General features: G+C 42.9%; 1 long non-coding RNA gene across 1 annotated transcript; it reads right to left on the bottom strand.

Moving 5' to 3' along the window:
- Nucleotides 1-241: 241 nt before the first annotated feature.
- On the bottom strand, nucleotides 242-2475 carry LOC138107194 (uncharacterized). Its single transcript, XR_011149299.1, has 3 exons — nucleotides 1912-2475; nucleotides 1439-1646; nucleotides 242-1140 (listed from the first exon to the last, which is right to left on the bottom strand). It is a non-coding gene; the product is annotated as an uncharacterized lncRNA (long non-coding RNA).
- Between the last annotated feature and the right edge of the window lie 3652 nt (nucleotides 2476-6127).

Below are 6127 nucleotides of genomic sequence, written 5' to 3'. Positions count from 1 at the left end.
CAGAGAGGTGTTATAAGGATAACTCCATTAATGTATGTGGAAATCTGGTACTGCAGCGATAAAGACCCTGTAAATATTTACACAGACAGAGGTGCTCATGGAAATTTTACATTATTAGCTTAACTTCATTACAAGGAACTAGTTGAGAAAGTCAGCAGTATATTACATTCACTTTTTTTTTTAATTAAACATTGACAACACATCTGGTGCTGCTTCAAGCCACTAGATTCAGAGAGTCACTCTTTTAAATAATTTACAGTCTGCAGGGAAATATCAAGTCTCAGGCAAAAGAGGAAAAGAAGCATAGCTGCTATAAGAATAAATCTTGCCAGTCAGACCTTTTACACTTTCAAGAGTTAATAAAATAGTGAGTAAAGAAAAACCAGAGAAAATAATTTATTTGGACATTCAAAAGCCTTTTGATAAACACCCATACAAGAAACTGTTAAGGAAACTTGGTAACCACAAAGTGAGAGGTAAAGCCCTGTCATGGATTAAAATCTGGTTATAAATGGGTGTGGAATAAATGGCCAATTCTAGTAGGGAAAGAGATTAATAATGAGGTGCCCTAGAGAGCGAGACTCAGACCAATATTGTTTAATGCTTTATTAATAACCTGGGGGTGAATAGTGAAGTGGCAAAAGTTGATGTCAATAGAAAAGTACTTAGCTTAGGTCAGGAGCAACTCCAGAAGAATTTAATAAAATGGCAGGACCATATGTAGAAGTATGAGGGCAACTTGGGAAGTGCCTTCAAAACCTACAGCAGCTCTCCTGCTCCTTCTGGAGCTGGGGGTAGGTAGTCAGAGGACAGGCAGATACTTCCAAGAATCTCAAGTACTTTTTCACTCTTCTCAGCTGCTCTTCAGCTCCCTTAGTTCATTGTGCCAGGAGCAAAGACTGAGCTCCCACACAGCCCCTCTACCAGTCTCTGAGTAGTATCTCCATGAGCTCCTCCAGTAATTGTTTTCAAAAGCCAGTGTGAGTTTCTGTAGCTGATCATTCCCTGAGGACATGCCAAAAACTCTGAAGGTCACTTCTCACAGGCATTTCAAAAATTATGTGTTCGTCTGATGACCATGGTAACAAACCTCAAGTCCACTTAGTCTGAGGATGTAAGTTCCTGAGTGGTGCCTGGCGCCTGGAAAAACAGAACCTGCCAGTACAGCTGGGGTGCAAATATCTATATGAGCATAGGGGTCACATTATCTGGTGCATAATGGGGTAAAGGCACAGGCAGCTGCCTGAACAACTGGATGGGTTGTTTAGGTGAGTTGTTTACTCTGTGACTTCTTCTTCCCACTGATTTCACGTTGGCAGTGTGGCTGTGTCTTAACTGACCTGTGCTCATGTGAAGTGGAGCAGCATGAGCTGGCTCAGGCCAGAACTCACGTTGCAAGGTCTGTGTGTGAGCCTGGTGCACAGACAAATGTACTCACCAGCACTCTGCACGGCGATCGATGGTACCTTCTGCCATCTCCGTGCTGCCAGTCCTCAGACCCAACTGTGTTCTGTCTCCACAGTGCCACCCAAACACAGTGCAGGCTCTTGAAAGTAATGACATCTATGGAAATTCAAAGGCTGGTTTTCACAGGGATTTAGTATTGTTTTGTTTTTACCCAGTGGGTCATTTCCAAGGATACTATTCTGGAAAAAAAAGCAACTCATAAAGAAAGATTTTTAAAAATCCTCTTGATATGACTTGTAAAGTATTTTGAAGTACCAGCAACAAAAGAAATTGTTTTTAAATCCCCCCTTTCATCTGATGATTTCCATTACATTAGAAATGTCCTGTGTCCCCAGCACTGGAACCCCAGAGGAGTAGGCGGGGCTCTATACTCAAGGGGAACTGGAAGGCGTCACACCCCAGGTGAAAAGGGGGAAGTCCACATGCACATGGGAAGTGACTTACCTCTGATCCTGCAGCAGCCAGGAGACAACTCAAGGCTCTCCTCTCTCAGTGAATCATCAATGCCTTGTCCCCCCTTAGTTTAATCCAAGCTCTCCACGGCTTGTAGGCACTCTTGGGATTCTCACCTTTGCCACTTGTTCTTCATAGTCTGAAATGCAAAACCACGCACACATGCACATAACATCTGGTCAGCCTGATAAACAATAACCTAATACTTTAATGCAGGGGGTGGGCTCTTGGTGTGAATTGGCTTCATTTGTGGAGCTTTATGAATTGACATCAAATGAGGACCTGCTCCAAAGTGAAGAAACGGCTTCAGCAGCACTGTTCGAATCACTCAGCATGTGAACCGGGGTTCTGCTGAGCATCAGGCTGGAAAGGAGCAATTTTACTGGCCAGGGATGGGTGCTGTCTGTGCTGCTGAGCCTCAGGTGCAATTCTGTGTGGCCATGGCTCACGCAGTTGTTACGGGAGGCAAAATGTTCAGGCACCATCATGGTAATATTTGCAGTAACTATGATATTACACGAGCATAGTGTGCAGTCATGCAAACATGGAGGTCAGTAAATGTTTTTGGATTTATGGCTTAAAACCAGTACATTTCACCATGAGCACCGTCACTTTTCTCCATGCAAAGATAAGCTTTGGGAGCTTGTTCTGGGAATCAGGATAGGCCAGACTCTAGGGCAGCCTGTGGCCCTGGGCAGCTGCAGTGTTAAAGCAGGAAAGACTGAAACTCAAGTGTGTGACTTCAAACCACTGAGGCAGAGCCCTTGCATTCCTTGGAAGTGGCTGCCCTCTGCCTGCCTCACTGCCCTGGTCTGGGGGAAGGTACAGCTGCTTCCACTGTGTCTTCACCGCTCATCTCTTCAGGCTCTGCTTGAGGTCTTCTTGTCTTTCTCATCTTCACCACTGAGTCTGCTTCTCTCACCACACTCCCTTTTTCCTTCATGCGGCCCCTCCAGTCATCCCTTCTGATTCTTCCTCCTGTCAACTGAGAAAATGGCAATTTCTCAGCCTCCTCCTCCTCCTCCTCTGCCCTTTTGCAGACTGCAGTGACTGCAGACAGTGACCGAGCCACTTCTAGCAGGGCCGTGCTAGTTCCTCTCCTCCTTACTCCCAGAACAATAAGCAAAGGCTGGCATTTTGTTAATCCAGGCGTAATTAATCACCACCAATGTTTTTATTTTAATTCATCTGTTTACACAGTGTTGAAGAGGTTTAGGAGCTGTGAGCTTTTATGCATGATTGTAGAAGGTACAGGGGCAGATGTTTTGCCAGGCCATAAAATCCTTTGCAGCAGTAGTAGTTTTTTAGAGGGCTTAAACATTTTTGGATTAAAATCAGCACAGAAATAAAAGGGTTAGACTGGAGAGGTACAGAAGGAGGTTGTCTGAATGTTATTTGTTCCAGCAGCACAGAACAATGGAAAGGAGCAGCAGCAGAGTATTTTGTACTCAGAAGATGATTTCTTGCTATCTACCAGTTCACAAAGACAGGGCAAAGAGGAAGATCTAGATCTGTATTTTATTCCTGTGCCTTTGGTATCTACCTCCAAGGATGTTGGCAGGCAGGATAATTGCAGTAGTGGTTCTTAGAGATGGGAATGCGATACTTTCTATGAAAGAAAAGGAAAGATGTCAGTTCCCTTTACAGCCTTTCCTTTGAATAGACAAGATGTTTGAATTGTTTCTCAGAGTCACTTAAAAAAAAAGGCATGTGAAAATGTCAGAGAATTTCCTCTTTCCCTTTCCCACCCAAATACAAAATCAAATAAAAGCAAACACATGGGACAAAAATACAAGAGTAGCCCCATCTGCACGTACTTGCTGTGATACACAGGCTGTTTCCAGATGTATGGATTACATTTCATCCAACTACTGCTTAAAGCTCAGCCTTAGAGTATACATTGACCTAGTTGGAAACTTCTGGGGAAACTAAAGCACTCAGTGGTCAGGCTCCTGCCTTTGGATATGATATTGGTCACTGCATCTACTCTGTGACCCTTTTGCCATCTCTTCATTCCAATTAGACCACTTTCAAGTGGTCAGTATCCATCTGATAAAGTATAAATTAAAAATCCCTGGTGTGTAATTAAAAATCAAAAATAAATTATGTGGGGGATTTTTTGTCTTTTGCCTGAATATTTTTAAACCAACTGTTTGGCATAGTTTAGGGAACATATAGCCCTGTTAGCATGTGCAGTGGAGTACACTCACATGAACACCGCATCATTGATAAAAACCAATTGCATCATGTTAAACAACTTCACAAACAGTTTGGGTTTTTTGTACACCATGTGGGGAATACCTCACAAAACTAGTTTTACTAGTTGAATACTTGTGTGTGTGGTTGGACCCTGGATGGGAATTTCTCAGACATAAGTATGCCTTCAGTAATAGTGAGTATATGGGTAAGGGGATCACCTGTGCAGACGTCCGAGGCTGTAGTTACTACTGCCTAACTTGGTGCTTAGTGTTTTTGGTCCTGGTTAGGATTGCTCTGCAGTCCAGGAGACCTACATATCTGAGTCCCAGAGGGACCAGAGTTCATCCCTTGTCTCTCATCTCTTACAGGAGTACTCTGGCAGGAGACTACATGATGGGTTTCCCTCCACCATGAATACTCATAGCGGGCTGAGTATTAAAAACTATTACAGAAGTTATTCTGTACTGCAGTGGTTTTTATCAGCTGCTGCATAAAAATTTTTTTATCAGCTGCTGCATTGAGTCAGTCCCTGCTTCAAATACGAATGAAGGAAACACACAGCACATGCATTTCCAGCAGCTGGGGCAGGTTTAACAACACAGAAGGTGGATTTAAAGCCCATTTTTCTGGTGTCGACTTTAGGAGAGTTAATGCACTGACTCACAGATGGGGGGAGATGCCCAGTGGGTTTCTTCCAGGCCAGCCAAGCCCTGAGTTGACTGCAGAGTCAGGATGTTCACACCTGCATGGCTGAGCACATGGCCACGGGAACAGGAGCACCCTGCCACCTTGACTGGTGGAGACTGACCTGCCAACAGGGATTGGGCACCCCTGGGTCAAGGGTTAAAGGGATTTCTGAGGATTCTTCAGGTTATGTACTGTTATTTAGGGGAAAAAATACCCCCCTCCCCCCCAAAAAATTAAAATTGTTTTAATCCTCAAATCTAGGTTAATTCTGGACCCACCTCTCTATCTAGCAAAATCACATTGATCTCGACTGCTTTGACAGAAATGCTGAGAATTTTATATTCTTTGAGCACCCCAATGGGTTGAAAATATTCCTGAGAGATTATTAGGCTCTCAGCTACTGCTCCAATTCACAGAAATTAAACCTTCCATCATCTGGTTTTTATATTTGGAAAATGTCAGCTATACTTCCTATCACGTATATTGTTGCTTCAATGCACTGAGCCTTCTGTGAATTTCAAAACACATAACTCAACTCTCAAGCATTTCTTTTGTAAATATTGATAATGGTTTCAAGTTCTTTATTAAATAACTTTTTAATGAGTTTGAGGACAAAGAACTATTTTTTCACAGTCTCACAAAGATAAGAATCATAACATATCTTTCTGTACCATGGAACACATGGTTCTCAATACCTCATTGTGCAGCATAGGCTTTCCTCACTTGAAAAAGTTTACTTAAACAAAAAAAGCCTCACAATTATGAGAAATAAAACCTAAGCAGGCCATACTAAAATGTCCAAAATTGCATGTAAATGCTATGTGACAGCTTTGCAGGAAGGTGTGTGCTGACACTGGAGCAGCCTTAGAAAGCTCCACGTAGTCCAACAGCAAGAAGAGCTACAAAATGCCACATCACTGCTTAATAAGGTTCAGTGTATAGACCTCTCCTTGCTCAGCATTATTTATTGCCTGTGTTTTTACCAGAAGGGATCCCTGTGTATATGCTTAGGATCGAAGACAATAAAATATTATGATGAGGTTCACCAGGGGTAGTTTCCAGAGGGAGGTTTTTTACCAGTTTACAGGCACGGTCAAAGTCCTGCAGCAGAGCTGCTCTTTGGAGCTGGCTGTAAACAATTTACATGGGAAGGTAATAGGAAGTCTTTAGGGTGCCTTGGAAAATATTAAGTTATAGAAATTCTGACCTCTGTCTTCTAGACCTGGCCCAGAGAACTGATGTTTACTAGCAAGTATGTGGCTGTCTAGGAAACTGCACACTGTCAGTGAAAGCGGGGTTATTTTTTAAATACATTTCAATT

The sequence above is a fragment of the Aphelocoma coerulescens genome, chromosome 3, assembly GCF_041296385.1.
Source record: "Aphelocoma coerulescens isolate FSJ_1873_10779 chromosome 3, UR_Acoe_1.0, whole genome shotgun sequence".
In the NCBI taxonomy this organism is placed as follows: Eukaryota; Metazoa; Chordata; class Aves; order Passeriformes; family Corvidae; genus Aphelocoma; species Aphelocoma coerulescens.
Note: the sequence above shows the minus strand (reverse complement) of the source record. Positions and strands in the feature narration are given on the sequence as shown.